Raw genomic sequence first — 15,347 nt, forward strand, 5'->3', positions numbered from 1 at the left:
TACCTTGTCGTTGGTTAGGCAGTGTCAGGGGGTGGCGGGCGGCGCAGCTCCGTCCAGCTCGCCGTCTCGGAAGCAACTTCCTCCTAACTTCTCCTTACTACAATTTACCGAAGGTGGTTTAAAAAAAACTATCTGGCTGTGTTTTCATCTGACGAATCAGGGTCTCAATGTTAACCTTAAGCTCCGCCTACAAAAATTCTGTTTATCCAATGAGAAACGTTATACTTTTCGTGGTGGGCCAATGTTTTTAACGTTTGCAATGTAACAGAGATGCATATAGTCTCACACAAAAACTTGCAGCTGGTGTGGCCCTTTTAGTGTTATTGTAAGATCTATACTGTTCTTCTGGAGGGCTCTAGCTTTTAACATGGGCTGGAGGTGGTCTGGGCGGTCGGCTGGCGACATGGGTGTCCGTCCCTTATCGTAGGGCCTCCTAGCCTACACGACTCTGCTGTCGGCTTCTGTTCTCGTTTGTCCCCTCGGAACTGCGTCTGTTTCACGGTGGGAAGGTATGACATGCATTTAGGCGTTCTTGTGTTAATCTGTGGTATTCCATTTGCTCACTCGTTGATCGTATTACTTTGGTTAATGTAATGGCAGCATTTATTTGGAGCTATGTGACATACTGCCGGATTTGGTATCATGTCAGGGTTTTCATGGAAGGTTTTGGATTTGCCTGACACCTTACAATCAGTCCCCTAGTACTTAAAACTACTTAAACCTAAGTAACCTAAGGACATCACACACATCCATGCCCGAGGATGGATTCGAACCTGCGACCATAGCAGTCGCGCGGTTCCAGACTGTAGCGCCTAGAACCGATCGGTCACTCCGGCCTACTGCAGAAGTTCGCGAGTACACGAGTTCCCAAGTATAACTGCGGGCTTGCGGCATTCCCGCTACATAAGGAACAGTTTTTAAATAAACTTCCACCATTAAACCCATAAATTGCTATAGACGCATTTCACACAACCATGATTTCAGTTCTATAGTCAGTCTCAAATGTATGTTGAAATGTCACAAAATGTCCGACCTCTGTAAATCACAGAAGCAGGTAATACCAATATAATGATTGATTGGTTAGCACTGAGTATTGCTCTGTTTATTCAAACATTCATATAGAAAAAGCTTTTTCGAAGACTGCTGTAAATTTATTTTAATATTTAATATCTATTCAGAGGATGTCTAACAATAATGATGACTTTGAAGGTGTTATGAAATCTGTAATGACAATACCAGAAAACAATTTAAAATCACAGATGGTAAAATAGTCTTTATTAAACTGAGTTAAAGTCCAAATTCATAATGGCTGGCCATTGTGTTTTACCCTGTATGTCGACCGGTTTCATACCCTGGAGGTATGTCTTCAGGTCATATAAAACTAATACTTCATGTGCCATGACTTCCAAGGTGCGTGTGCGTATAAAAAAGTCACTCCTTGGTAAAATGGTGGATGAAACGGCAGATGGGCATCCGATCCAAACCCTGCACGGTTCGGGTCGGATGCCCATTTGCCGTTTCATCCACGGTTTTACCAGGGGTGATATGTTTTTATGCGCACTTGCACCTTGGAAGTCGTGGAAAGTGAAATATTAGTTTTACTTGACCTGACGATATACCTCCAGGGTATGAAACTGGTCGCCATGCAAGAAAAAACACAGTAATCACCTACTGCGGATTTCGACTTTCACTCAGTTTAATGTACACTATTTTACCATCTCTGATTTCAAATTGTTTGATAGTCCTTTCACATTACGTACAAATTCTTCATCTGGGTTAACCTACCTGTAAAGTTATTTTTAAAACCTGAAAACATGATATGATGATGAAGTGCATTCTCCAACTGGTGATTAATTATTAAAACAAATTACATTAACGAGTGACAAGCTACACTACTCGCTATTAAACCATAAACGCCAGCTGGAATGACCAACTCAGTAGAGAAATAGCTCCCCCTTTTTTGTTGCAAAGGCATAACAGAGGCGTTACCCTGCGTACTGTTTTCGTTTGATGCGGCCCGTATTTGTTGCTCACAGTAGAGGTGGAGTAAACCAGCGTACAACCATTTTGTTTGCATTGCCTGATATTTGCATGTTTGTCATCTTGAGCATGAAGTATAAAGTGAAACATATTCCCGATATCACTCCACTTCTAATGGAACACATTTGCAGTTGCGCACTTTACGTCAGTTAATTTTCGTCTCGTACCCTCCACTGACTCCCAAGACACAGCGTCTTTAAAGTCTATCAGTTCCTGACAGTTGATTATTTCGCCTTGTCAGTGCCACTTCACTGCAGAAACATCATGTAGTCATCTTCCATATTAAGTCACAACTACCCTTATACTTATCGCACACTTCAGTAAGAGAGAACGAGTCGACGACTATGAAGCGACCGCAGCGCCACAGTCCTCAGACTCCACACACTGGCTGAACTACAGTGGGAACAGAGGAAGCCCGCTAGCACTGACGTAACAGCGGCGCCTTCATTTCTGAAGTATGCAACCCGCAGCATTAGACTCATACAGGCCCCATTTCTGATCTCTTGCGTATACCGCTCGTCACTCAATGAGGTGAATCCCAAATCTGTCATCTAGATGTCTATCTCTAGATGATAGTCCTCTTCACATTTAAGTAATTTTAGTTTGCAGAGTGGCATAACACATCTTTTTACTTGGAGAGAACGCAACATCATTCTTCAGTTTCGCTCCAAAAAAATGGTTCAAATGGCTCTGTGCACTATGGTACTTAACATCTGAGGTCATCAATCCCCTAGAACTTAGAACTACTTAAACCTAACTAACCTAAGGACATCACACACATCCATGCCCGAGACAGGATTCGAACCTGCAACCGTAGTGGTCGTGCGGTTCAAGACTGAATCACCTAGAACCACTCGGCCACACCAGCCGTCGTTTCGCTCCGGTTGAGCCAATGTTGTTTATGCCACAGAGAACGGCGACTGTGCAGCTCTACAGAAGCACACAAGACTAAAGAATCAGTTACTCAGAGGAGACATCACCGTGGTACTATGTAACACAGCCCCTATCGTTGGTAAGAGCCTCAATTTGGCAAGGTAGGGATCCTACAGCTCTCTTCATGTAAACCATGCTGCATCCAACTGAAGGAAGGTACTGAATGATCATTAGACCCTGCAGTGGTACCATATTGTAGGGAAGTTGATTGCTACATTCACCCACTGCTCCAAACAGGACAAAGTATTCTGATGTCAGGTTAAGATCGAGTGATTTAGCAGGCCAGTTGACGTGCGGTACAGTGTCTAAGTGTTCGTTAACCAAAAATGTCTGTGTTTAGCCTCATTAACTCGACTTTTCTCGTCTTGAAATACAGGAGTGATCACAGCATTATCAATACGTCCAAGGTACACAGAACATGTGGACTCAAGCCACGGTACGCAAGACACCCTCAAATACGATTGAATCATCTCATGCCTCAACCACACCCTTGCATGCAATGAGCCTTAAACACCTCACTGTGCTGGCCGTTGTGGCCGAGCGGTTCTAGGCACTTCAGTCCAGAACCGCGCTGCTGCTACGGTCGCAGGTTCGAATCCTGCCTCGGGCACGGATGTGTGTGCTGTCCTTAGGTTGGTTAGGTTTAAGTAGTTCTAAGTTCTAGGGAACTGATGACCTCAGATGTTAAGTCCCATAGTGCTCAGAGCCATTTGAACCATTTGAACACCTGACTGTGTTGTCAGTGAATCGTTTGAAAAGTGGCGAAACCGAGATTAGTCGGACTACACTACGCGCTAGCAGTCAGCTACTGTCCACTTTACGCGTTGTGCCGCTGTGATCAGCGGCATTTTATGTGGTACTCGACTTCAAATGTCCACCACCTGCAGTTCCCTTCTCAGTCTTCGCTAGAAACTGACTGAGGTGGATCTGCATTCAGTCAGAACAGCAAAGCATGCCAGGTTTGCAATCGAACGTCACTGACAACATCCGACACTCCACCCTGCGCGTCTAACACGGTAACTAACACGTTGAAACTTCCCGGCAGATTCAAACTGTGTGCCGGACCGAGACTCGAACTCGGGACCTTTGTCTTTCGCGGGCAAGTGCTGTGGCTAAGCCATGTCTCCGCAATATCCTTTCTTTCAGGAGTGCTAGTTCTGCAAGGTTCGCAGGAGAGCTTCTGTGAAGTTTGGAAGGTAGGAGGCGAGGTACTGGCAGAAGTAAAGCTGTGAGGACGGCGCGTGAGTCGTGCTTGGGTAGCTCAGTTGGTAGAGCACTTGCCCGCGAAAGGCAAAGGTCCCGAGTTCGAGTCTCGGTCCGGCACACAGTTTTAATCTGACAGGAAGTTTCATATCAGCGCACACTTCGCTGTAGAGTGAAAATTTCATTCTAGGAACTAACACGTTGTCCGGCAAACGTACTGCCCACACCATGTGGCAGTTGTGACGTACGACCGTCTGTCTGAACCGTTTCCCAGTGCTGTGCCTTATGCTAGCGGCACGTCAGGGACAGAAAACTAGAGAATTCAGTGATGGCCATACATAATCTTCTGAATAAATACGAGATAATTTCATGTGATTTAATACGAGGTAATTTTGCGTGATTTCAGGTATATGCTGAAGGAATTTGAGGATCCCTCTGAACCGTGCGTGGCTCGTGTTGCAGCCATCATGTATTTTACACCCTTTTTTTTAACGTACTTCCACCTCACTACGTTAATTTAAATTAATACTGTCACTGAGATGCTGCTTTGCCTGACCATGACCAGCTCGTATCGATATATCCCCTCTGGTAGTATCTTTGCTGGACTGCTATTACTTCCTGGTCGCTGTCTGTCGTAAGGGAGTTCGGGTCGCGAGTTCGGGCTGCCAGTCTGTTGGAACGCGTCTGGGGCACAGTCCGGACCTGCCAGTTGGGGAGTTGTAATGCGGCACTAGTGCAGTCGGGTTGGAGCAGCAGTGAGGTCTGCGTCGACATGGCTCGCCCGACCATCGCCGCCACGCATCACTTGAGCCGGGCCACGGTCTTGGTGGATCGTCAGTCAGTCGTCCAACTGGACGACGCGTTTTGGCTCGGCGATCGTTCGTGAGTAGGCTGTGTGTGCGTGCTTCGACTCCCGATTTGTCTTCGTGCGTGCTTAGTTACTGTTGGGTATCGTTCACGTCTTCGTGCACGTGTTTGTCAGGTCGTGTGTGTGAAGTTGGCATTATTTCCACTGGCGACTATTGTAGATGTTGTCGGCATTCCGAGAGGAGTCGGTCGGTTGCTGCGGACCAGGGAGTTATCTCTGCGCGGTGTAGTTGGCTGGGTCTGCTGGCGGTCACTGCACAGTTCCGGAGCGTGTGTGGAGCTGTCCGACCTCTACGGGTTTCGTGGTTCACCGACCCAGGAAGTCAAAGTAGAGTAGCGGTTTCAAGTACCCAAGCCACGTCCGTTCATGTTGTGTGGTTCGTTTCGGTGGTTCGCTGTTGGGGAGGTTTTCCGGTGAGCAACACCGAGTTTTCGTATTGCTGAAATTTATCCGCCATGCGGTGCAGTTAACTATTCTGGTTGACTACAATTCGAGTGCACCAGCGGAATTTTCTGCCTTGTAGCCGTTAGTGTTCTGGTCACCTGCCCTGGGCACTGACGTAAGGCATTGTTCCTTGTGGTGAAGTTAACTATATTACCGTGTTTCAAATTCAAGTGTACCAGCGGAATTTTCTGTCTAGTGGCCGTTAGCGTTCCAGTTACCTGCCCTGGCCACTAACGTAATTTCAGGCAGTGTCCTTTCAACATCTGTTGTCGCTGTCCAACATGGTGTGTAATTTTGACAGCTAATACATACTCCATTGTGGATTATCACGATTGTAACCTTTTCTGTTTTAGTTCTCATGTACTGATCGATGGCAAGCAAGTCGTTGTCGGTCGGTCCGTGACTGTCCCCTGGTTGGGTTCCGACGGATCAAGTGTAGTTGGGCTCACCACCTGCCTCGCCTAAGTGAACGAGGGCAGACCGACCTCCCTGGAGGCTTTCTGAGTGCCACCGGTGTTTAATTATCTGTTTTCTGTTGCTTAAAATTTAATGCTCTAACATTCTGTGTGGTGTCTGTTTGTTCTAAGATGTGTCTCCCTACCACTTTCGCGCTGCGACGCTCTGAGCCTGTTTTTTAGGGAATTGACTAGTTTGAACCTTGGACCTGTTGCTGGTAAGGAGACGCCAGACCACACATGACATGTAGAGTTCAGAAGAGTTCAGTGAGACTAGCGATGATATAACCAAATACTTAATGATTTCAGCGTCAGCTCCACTGCACTCCCTGTAAAAGAATCTTAATACTAACTAAATTTAGTGGAAGGGGTTCAAGGCTTTCCTATTTTTGGTTAGCTGGTAAAATAACGTCGAAAAAGCAGTTAAGTTGACCATTGGAAATTTTATTCTACTCACAAAACATTGTTTATAAATTGCACTATTGATAAAAGGAAATGTTTTAATACAGGATGGTAAAAACCAACTGCGTTCAACAAAAATGTGAACGAATATTCCCTGAATGGATTTCCAAGTTCTACAATGGATCGAAGGATGACCTATGCCATATCACATCTGTAATCTAGGTTTAAGCTAAGTTTCATAAAAGAGAAAACTATCAAAATGGTCTACCATTATCTTTAATTACTTATCTAACTTGTCGTAAATTACAGTGGCTGATGTGGCTTCTCAATAATTATATAACAGAAAAATCATCGCGTTTCAGATTTTAACTTACGTAGCGAATGTGAATACCATGAAGTTTAATTGACGATCGACAGTAGTATTACGTAAAAAGGGGATGTAACAGATGAGACTTCTGCAGTTCTGAGTGAAGCCTTATGCGCTCTTATGCGGCATCGCGTGCGTTCATTACCTTGTCGTTGGTTAGGCAGCGTCAGGGGGCGGCGGGCGGCGCAGCTCCATACAGCTCGCTGTCTCGGAAGCAACTTCCTCCTAACTTCTCCTTACTACAATTTACCGAAGTTGGTTTAAAAAAAAACTATCTGGCTGTGCTTTCATCTGACGAATCAGGGTCTCAATGTTAACCTTAAGCTCCGCGTACAAAAATTCTGTTTATCCAATGAGAAACGTTATACTTTTCGTGGTGGGGCAATGTTTTTAACGTTTGCAATGTAACAGACGCGAAAAGGTCTCACGCTAAAACTTGCAGCTGATGTGGCCCCTTTTAGTGTTATCGTAAGATCTATACCGTTCTTCTGCAGGGCTCTATCTTTTAACATGGGCTGGGGGGTGGTCCTGGCGGTTGGTTGGCTATGTGGGTGTCCGCTCCTGATCGTAGGGCCTTCTAGCTTAACACGGTTCTGCTCTCGGCTTCTGTTCTCGTTTCTCCCCTCGGAACTGCGTGTGTCTCACGGTGGGAAGGTATGACATGCATTTAGGCATTCTTGTGTTAGTCTGTGGTATTCCATTTGCTCACTCGTTACTCGTATTACTTTGGTTAATTTAATGTCACGATTTATTCGGAGCTATGTGACATACTGCTGGATTTGCTTATCAAGTCAGGATTTTCATGGAAGGTGTTGGATTTGCCCAACACCTTACAAGGCTTGTGGTTATTTTTTCTTTTTTCTTAAAAATTTTACGAAATTAATTTTTGAGTTTATCTTTCAAGCTTATACATTGGGGACTACTGCCTTTAAAAGATTATGGTAATATATTTTAAAATTTTGAAACTTAATTGTGGCCTTCAGCCATTGGTATTGCACATTGCATATGTTTGTTCTATCTGCTTTGCCTTGAGGTTTTCCTCTTAGCTGTGATATTTTTTTTAATTTATTTTATTTGCCTTTTCATTGCATTTTTATGTTGTTGAATTCTAAGATTTCTTGTTTTTAATCATTGTAGCCTTGTGCCTTTAAAAGTCTATGGTAATATATTCTAAAATTTTGAAACTTAATGGTGGCCTTGAGCCTTTGGTGCTGCACCTTGCATATGTTTCTTCTATCTGTTTTGCTGTGATGTTTTTTAAATTATTTTATTGCTTCTTAATAGGATTTTTGTCTTGTTGATTTGATAAGATTTCTTGTTTGGAGGCCTTCAGCCGTGAAAGAGTTGCATTCGGTAAAGGTCCGGCTATGTGCCGCTTTGGCTGTAAAAGTGTTATTAAGTTACAATAAATTACAGTTAGAAGGTGAAACTGACCGCAACCTTATTTGGCTCTTTTCACAATCCTAATTACCTGTTCTGCCCAGTGGGTTTATCAGGCGTATCGCTTACTAGCAAGAAAAACGGTATCTATCTTTTAACAATCTCACAGAAAGTCATCAGTCATCTTGAAGTTCAAGTTCTTCTGTCCATGTTTGCTTTGCCAATAGATCTAATTTTGGAAGTGATTCGCCTTGAGATAAACACAGTTTTGTCTTTCCTTTTGTTTATCATTCACGTTTCTCTGAAGTTACAGCATCATAAGTAGGTTTTTTATTTTCTTGTTACCAGTTGGTTGGAAAACCACAGCATGCGGTAACAACCAAGGAAATAGAAACCCACTGATGAACGGAAACGTGAATGGGAAATAAAAGAGAAAGTTCTGTTTTTCTCCAGGCGGACCACTTCCAAAAATAAAGTCATCCACGTTTTAAATCATAAACGTTACTTAACTTAACTAGTTTTTTTGTGTTTCGATGTGAGTAGTAAAGCAACAATAGTGCTGCCACAGACAGATGAAAAGGGACGTGTGGGGTGAAATATCAATGAGAAAATTCACATTAAATACTATTGCATATGATTAACACACAAGTTTTGTAGACTTTTTTTAAAAATGTTTTAGTTATTATTTGAGGTGCAAAATGTACAGAAATTAATGAATAGTACGTTGTGTATTCTCCGACGATTTTCACAGTAAAAGAAATCCTCTTGTTTGCACTGAAAGACCCTGTAAGACAAGTCTGAAAGGCAAATTCGTTATTGTAGGAAGTCTCTCGGAGATTACTGGCCGGGGATTGGAAAAGCTGGTTGTACCAGTACGAGCACGCTAGATTGTCTCCTGATGATCTTTCAGAAGCTTTTTCCGTCTATTGTTTGAAGTCTGGACTGCACGTTATCACGTTGCAGCATAACCTGACGACATCTTTTTATTCAATTTTCTTCACTTCCTGCTAAAGGGCGCCTCAGATGTTGGCGATAAATGTTATCAGGATGACAGTATTTGCTGGAAGTGTAATAGTCATTATCTCACCACAACGGTAACGCGATGATCTGCAGAAGCAGAGACCAGTGTTCTGTGTAGGTACGAATGTATTATGTCGGAGCTGAGTGAATTCGAACGTGGGAAAATTATTGGTGCCCGTGTGGTGGGTGATACTGTAATCAAGGTAGCGAAAGTGTTCTGTGTTTCAAGAGGCACCATATCGAAGATTTACACCACAGACAGGGAAAGCGGAAACAACACGAACGGAGCACCAGAAGCTTGTAATTGCAGAGCTTGTTGGGATTCCAAAAACTACTCGTCAGTGACGCTAATGTTCGTAACAAGAAAACGTGGCGCCGAAGACATAAAACCTGAAGTACGAAGCGATAGAAGAAAGTTAATTTGTCGGTTGATTCTCGCGCCCTTAAAAACAAGGGCGGAAACGAAACCTCCAGTGCATAATTATTACAGAAATACGTCACGACGTCACAAGCTGCACAAAAGGGAACTGCTCTTGCTTTCACAATCGCGTCATTTCTTAGGGGCGTTCGCCGCGTAACTCTCTTCATGTGACCTTATCCGCGTACTTGTTGTTGAAATTTAAAAGAGCGTTTACACAGTGAAGGTGCTGTATACAGACGTCTTAAAAGAAACACCTGGAGAGCTATTACCCAGTGACATTGCACGTTCCAAAATTTTATGAGCTTAGGTTACTGTTGTCTTGACGTAAACGTGGCCGCTAGTGGAAATACCGAGGAATGTAAAAGCTGGCACAGTATCCAAAGTGATACTGTGGCAAAATACGACAGCGTCCTGGAAGTTGTCATTTCGGTTTTGAAACAGAAGCTCCTACGTCAGTGGGGAATGGAGGCGTAAGGCAGCAAATTACGAGTGATACAACCTGCTGTCTGGTGATGGCGAACACCTGACTGGCTACTCGTATGTCAAGACGTCGTGCTACCAAGACTGTGAGCGGGACGTGGAGCTCGCTGACCTGAAGCTTGACAGGTGACATGCTCTCTGTTTCCCTTTCAAGCTTTGCAAAGAGTCGGGGATTCGTCCTGAGTTGATGGGGAGGAGCATCTTTTTCCTTTTTTTAATTTTTACAGAGCGGCTAGGACATCTGTGTTGCGTCACTGAACTGTTCTGCATCTCAAATTCACGATATCGCCACGATGCACAGCTTCTCGACTGAAGGAGTGTTAGTGGTTTGCGGAGCAAATATATGTTTTATCCCAGGAATAACGTCAGTTTCTCTGTACAGCATATCAAAAAAATTATTTTGATGTTAAATTAATCTACACCTACATGATACTGCACAGTCCACTTTATGGCGCATGGCGGTGGGTACCATCGATCTCTGCTAGTCATTTCCTTTCCTGTTGCAGTCGCAAACAGAGCGAGGGAAAAACGGCTATCTATATGTTACGCTCAATATACGGGTGTATCGGAGGCAACGGAATAGCCCTGCACTCAGCTTCAAATGCCGGTTCTCTAAATTTTCTCAATAGCGTTCCTCGTAAAAAACGTCGCATTCCCACCAGGGATTGCCGAAGTTTTCCCGAAGTGCCTCAGTAACACTTGCGTGTTGTTCGTACGTACCAGTAATAAATCTAACAGCTCGCCTCTGAATTGCTTCGATAACTTCTTTCAATCCGACCTCGTATGGATCCCAAACACTCGACCAATACTCAAGAACAGATCGCACCAGAGTGCTATAAGCGGTCCCCTTTACAGATGAACTACAGTTCCCTAGAATGCTCCCTATAAGCCGATACCTCTTCGGCTAATTAGCCTTTTCTATACGACCGTGTACCTAAAGATCCTAATCTCTGGGAGAAAGGCATAATGCAAAACCGAGAGAAGTAGATGAAGTTATAACCGAATCGCCTCTGCTCAGTATTTTAGCAGTGACGATTAGAAACAAAGTTCGGTTAATTTTATATATTTTTATTATGTAAACTAGTTTTTAATTAACAGCAGTTCGTGGAAAATTTGGAAAAAAGGTCTTCAGAGTGTATCATTAAGGAAAATAACCAGTCCGTCACCGGAAGAAAAATAATTAAATCGAAACTGAACTTTATACTCATAAGCAGTCTTACGTAAGAATAGTTATTGGCGTCATGACGTAGGAACAGTATCTAACACACACTTTCAAGTACTTCACACGACACATGTCACAGTAGTCAAATAATAATCAAATAGCAAACACATACAACATATTATATTAATTTTCAAAGATCAGTTAAAGTAATATTGTTTATTGGCTATGGACATAAACTTTTTGTTACGTTACTCACCGTAATACTGACTGTCGCAATTGTAGCAAGCAGAAAGATTGTTTGAATTCACTCATTGGTAGGGACAGTCATTTACCTAGCAGTTTCTGTGATATTTTTTTGTAATAAAAGTTATAATTTATGCCACAAGTTATAAATTAGAACTGTGGTTTGACAATGAAATTCAGTGCCCAAGTTACGTTTACTACCAGTTCTTTAATATGAAAGTTACTCTATTTTTAGCGAATGAATTAATACTGGCTTTTTCGTCATTCTATTTCTGTCATTTTTCATACTGCAGCCAAAGATTTCATTATTATGTAATTCTCCAAAAGTTGGAAAAAATTATCATTTGATAATCTTATAACTTAACGTTCACTTCATTTTCGGTTCATATTCTGATTATCTCGGTTCGTGCAAAGAGATAGGATGGATACTACTTGGAAAGTTATTTACGTGACAATATGCACAAAAACAATGTTATTTAAGCAATAAAATTCCAACTACGCTGCTCAGCCTGTTACACTTCTAGTTATAAAAAGTCTAGATCTTACTTCACTTCATGATGCCGTTGGTTTGTCGAGTGGCTTCATTTAGCGGTAAAATAGGGCACAAGACTGATCTTCTGGCCATACCATAGCCAATAACAAGGGCCCACAATACTCGTGATGTTATGTGAATTACTCTTGCTGCATTTGTACTGTGCCCAATAAATGCCCATGTTAAACATCCGCCAAAACAAGCATTTCAGTTTTCGCTGCTTCCCACTTCGAAAACAAACTTTTTGTCTCCACACTTTTGCATAGCCACACCGGGGAATACACACAACCAATGACACCAATCGTCTACTCGCGACTCCGAACTGCCACTTCTTTGACGCGCTCGCGCGCCCAGCGATAATGCACTTATAATTTATTATACTCTTTGACAACAGCTTTTCCCTGACTAGGCCAGCGTGTCTACTTACAAAACGTTAACATACCATGCGTATTCTCTTCCTTAAATAACAAATAGCTTTTGTAACTAGACAACGTATTTAGAAGAATAATATTCAGCACAACTAATAAAACAAACTTCGTAAAACACGTAGAAAATGTATGATCATCCACAGAGTTGTGGTGTTATAGTTCCATTTCATATTGCTCTGCAACGTCACGTCCAGTTTGTATGATTCTCCTGCGTGAACGATTTCTTGAACGTGAAATTTAAAACTTCGGCTTTCATCTTGCTCTCTTCAACTGCCACACCATACTGGTCAACAAGTGACTGGATGGAAAAACCTTAGACCTACTACGCGCTTTTACATAGGACCAGAATCTTCTCGGATTCTCTGCCAGATCTGTTGCTAAAATATGAAAGTGGTAGTAGTTGTATGCTTCGCGCATAAATCTTTTCACAGACGCACGGAGCTGTACTAACATCTGCCTGACGTCATTTAATGGAAAATGGTTTTCAATGTAATCTGATCATCAGGTATCAATGCGCTTCAGAATCTAGTGCCTTAAGTAGTACGGACTGAAAAGCCCATACCCACAATGGACTATGAAAATAATTATATCGTACACTCCCCCCCCCCCCCCCCCCCAATTTCTTTCTCTCTCTCTCTCTCTCTCTCTCTCTCTCTCTCTCTCTCTAAACCTTATAGTTTCTGTTTACTAGTTTTCCATTAGAATGCATTTTAATCCGCTATTTATAGATATTTTGCCCCAAATGTGTGCATATGTGTCTTGTCGTGCACGCTTAAAGGTAACAGTTCCAGCATTTTTCATATATCTTTTGAGACCATTTTAACCACTCTCTGGCTGTTCTATGTAAGCATACTGAAGGCCAGTTTTCTGATCACCCATAGAATATTAATTCACCAATCTACCAGCTAACTCAACAACCGACCAAGCAACTAACCAATCGAAAACGGCAACCATTCGTTTTACTATTTACTATTTATGAATTGGTTATTTCATACAGTTTCAGGAGGTCTTGCCCCAAACTCAGTTGAATTAATGTGTGATAATGAAATTCCGGATTCGCCACCGGGGGGACACTCCACAATATTTATCGAGGATAATACTGGAACATACTAGATGGTTCAAGAATGATCGCTGTCGGTATCTGAAAACGCATTCATGATCCTCAATCAATGCAGTAGTTTTGCGGCATAGTCGTTTTTGTCATCACAAAATCACATCTTTCTCGGAGTTCACGAACTGAATTTACAACTACGTGATAAAATGTAAGCGAGAGACAGTATTACGATATTTCAGATTTAAATTTGTTCCATCTGTGATTTATTTAGGAGTTACAGTAAGCCGTCCTTTCTAGATATCCTTGCAGATGTTCTTAGTTGCAGCTATGGAATGATATAAAAGCAGTAGGCTCACGAACTTCGTTTGATGAGGCTTCCTCCGATGCAGACAAATAAAAAAAAAAACATCAGGGCTAGCTAGGAGCGCGAACCAATCACACTGGAAATTCTGTGCATGTAGCGCACCTTCATAGTGATGTTCAGAAATTGGAGAGAGAAACTCCATCATATCTGGACAAGTGTCTCGTATAAAATCAGTCGTGGAGATACGAAAATCTCACAAAACGATGATATAAAAAAGTCTCCACTAACCTGGCTGTGGGTACCGGACGAACGTTTAAGCAGTCTCACCAATGACCACTTCGGCAGCAAATGGGAAGACACTAAAACAGAGAATACACAACGTTATAAATACGACAGAAAATGTATAACCGAGAGCTTAAAAATCATATGATTTGTGAAAAGAAAGCTATGACTACAATCACGTAGTTGAAGCATTTTGCCTATAAAATCATGCACAAAAACAACTTGGATGACGCATTAAAAATAATGTATTAATTCAGAGCTTCAATCGTAGCTGGTAGGACTGTGAGAGGAACCAAGGCAGCACGTTTCGTCACACATTAGTTAAGTAAACAAGAAAGCAACACACAGATTTTCAGCCCACTCCGCTGTAAGACAGTTGTCGGGCGTCACCGTGATTTGTTACTAATATAATTCCGAGAGCGTACCATGCTAGAAGAGTCAACCAATATACGGCTTCGTTCTACGTATATCTCGCTAAAAGATCTCAGAGTTAAAATCAAAGAGATTCGAGCCAGAATCATTCTTACCTCGTACGATTCGCGACTGGAAAAGGGAAGTGATGGCGGTACACAAATTACCGTCCGCCACACGCGGAATATAGATGAGGACATAGGTACAGACGTTCTGTGAAATGGGTCTTGCAATTATAGAGCAAAACTCACTAGTTACAGGCTGTTAAATAAATCATAGTTAGCGCTCATGTGTAAACGATTTCTTCCAAAGGAACGCAGATTTTGTCTGCAGTCTAATTTCTGCGGATCCCATCGTTATTTTGCAGCATTATGATTCACATCCTTCTGGGACAACAAGTGTGATCGGTACGAACTAAATCTAGCCATCTGGGTGGCGTACCAGTTTCTCTTCCTCGCACACTTCTTTTCATTCACACACAGACACACGCTTTCTGACACTCTTCGTTTCATTCACACATTCTCGCGCGCGCACGCACGGAGAACCGTCAGAGTGAAGTGGGTTGTCAACGGCAGGCCGGACATTTTCATTGAACCTCGCGGAAGCCCTTCAAAGCCAATTTAAGTGGAGAGTTGGAACGATCCAATTTCCGGTGACCGAGGTAACATAAAAGCCCTGCCGGAACCAAGCACTTCTGTCTACAGATCATGACGAAACGACATTTCAGGCGCTAAAAACACCGTGCATTCCTTCCTGTGCACCACACAGCCACCGAAAGAGTAGGTACTCGAGCCAGGGCGTAGTGAAGCGAATTCCGCAGCATCTGGTACAAACACGCATTATTCAATCGACTATCAGTCAGGTGATGTGGAATAATGTATTAACTTTAAATGCGAACATTTTAAGTTGGCTTTACCG

Source organism: Schistocerca serialis, chromosome 9, assembly GCF_023864345.2.
Source record: "Schistocerca serialis cubense isolate TAMUIC-IGC-003099 chromosome 9, iqSchSeri2.2, whole genome shotgun sequence".
Lineage (NCBI taxonomy): Eukaryota > Metazoa > Arthropoda > Insecta > Orthoptera > Acrididae > Schistocerca > Schistocerca serialis.